Raw genomic sequence first — 2421 nt, forward strand, 5'->3', positions numbered from 1 at the left:
ATATTCTAAGAATAGTGTTAATAAAATATATTTTTTATGTACCTTTTAATGTTTTTTTCATTGCAATATGAATAAAAATGTATTAATCTGAATGTTTGATATTTGTACAGTCAAAAGTACAGCTGTAGCACAACATTTTAACAGCGAGCCGAGTTTTCTCTCCATTCATTGTGTCTGTTTCACAAATATATATACATATATAATAATAAAGCTGTTTACTTCTGTACACTGTTTACTTGTTCTATCTAGTGCACTAGAAACAGCTAGGCCTGCTCACCATCATAATGATCAACTAACTGTCTGATGTACCTGCTGATTTAGAAAACAAATCTCATTATGTATAATTACTGAATAACTATGAGCTATAAAAAAAAAAAACTATAAAAAACAGCCTCACTGTTGTGACGAGTGTAACAAACAATCAGAGGTGGACAGTAACAGAGTACATTTACTTGAGTACTCTACTTAAGTACACTTTTTGGGTATCTGTGAGTATTTTTTTTATGTAACTTATGAGTTCACTACATTTAAAAGATAAATATTGTTCTTTTCACTCCACTACATTTCTATCGAGGTCTTTGAAGTAGAAAGTCGTTACTATGAAGCAGCTTTGAAAGTAGGGGGTGGTTTTTTTCTTCTCTAAAACGTGACTTGTTTTTCCTTTTTTAATCTTTTTTTTTATTTTATTTTGTTTAGACGGTCTATCAGTAATCACTCTTGTTACGTGAAGTGATTTCCCAGCATTTTTTGAACACTGACCAGTTGCAAATGTGATATTTATTTACAATTCAGTAAGTTAATATTGTGGGTTATATGAAGACACAATATTGCCTAATTTTGCAAAATTGTGTAAACCAAAATATTACCTATAAAGCTATAAGAATAATGGTTTTACTATAGTACATTTTTTTTTATTTTTTTTTTATTTTATTTTTTTAATATAACCACAGTTTTACTACAGATACCATGTTTAAACTATGGTTAGTGTAACAAAACCATGGTTCATTTGTGGTTACCATGATTTAACTATAGTAACCATGTTTATTTTATTTTTATTATTAATTATTATTATTTTTTGAGTAAAACCATGGTTAATTGTCAAAAGGGATGTGTTGCCATGTTAACAAAAAAAATAAATAAAAAGTTATAAATTTACACCTTAAGAGGACACATAGGATGAATATGGAGATACAGTTTTACTGCTTTAGGATTAGTTTCCATATTCAACTTCAAGTAAAGAAAAGATGCATCTCTACACTAAACTGACAACAAACAGTACACCTTTTTTTTTATGCATGCAAAATTTTACTGAAATGCTGATTATGTGACAGCACTTTCAGAAATACAAAATTACCAGAATGCTAATCTGATTATTGTTTAAACATTGTAGGCAAGTGCATATTTTTACGTATAAATCACTGAAAAAAGTATGTCATGAATGCATGTTGGCTTATTGAAAAGTGGCCGTTTATTTAAAGAACATGATGCTAAACTATAATAAGAATTATCCCAAAACACATTTAGTAAAACAAGTGTATAAATCACAATTTCGGGATGTTTACATTGTCATTTCAATTTGAACACATTTGGCAAAAACAAGCAACAACGAATCATTACTTACTAACGAGTGCACTTGTTTCGTTTGAAGATGCATGGCTGAATTGACGATAAATAATACAGTAACAAAACTACTTCTGGATGATTTTTAAAAATATATATATTGGATAATAATAATGTTTAGTAATGTTTAAAAAGCTTTGAATGTATTAGTAACCTGATTCAGGTCATGCTGTGACATGTTGAAAATATGCATGTATCTATTCAGTGCATTAATGCACAAACTCTCAGTTCACTCTGAAATAAAGTGAAGAAAAAAAAACATTTAAAAGCAAAGTTGACAAGGTAATGCACATTTAAATAAAGCAAAGGCAGCTCAAGTGATGCAAACAGTTTGCTGAACGATAAAATGAATATGAATAAAACATCTTAAAGAGACTTATAATGGTTTAGCGTTAATGTCATCATTTCTGAACGCTGCTTTCTTTGGAATGCACTGTATCTCAGCACTCGGAGAATATAAGAACATAGGGTTCATTCGTTCCCCACATTCCTTCATGTCCCCAAAAAATATCCTATAAATAAAAGACGTAATAAATATTCACTTAAATCATTATCATAAAACACAATCACTTTTAAACTGATTTCAAGTTGTTTTGTAGTTGACTTTCCTTTCCTGGATTGTCGTTCTTAAAGTGACAGTGCACCCAAAAATCTAAATCCTGCCAATCAAGTTTTTCTAAATCTGTAAGAGTTTCTTTCTTCTGCTGAACACAGTAGAATACATCTTGAATAATGTTGCTAATCAAACAGTTTCTGGTCCCTATCGACAAAATAACTAAACACAATAAGGTACAGCCTTTT

Source organism: Cyprinus carpio, chromosome A14 (genome assembly GCF_018340385.1).
Source record: "Cyprinus carpio isolate SPL01 chromosome A14, ASM1834038v1, whole genome shotgun sequence".
In the NCBI taxonomy this organism is placed as follows: domain Eukaryota; kingdom Metazoa; phylum Chordata; class Actinopteri; order Cypriniformes; family Cyprinidae; genus Cyprinus; species Cyprinus carpio.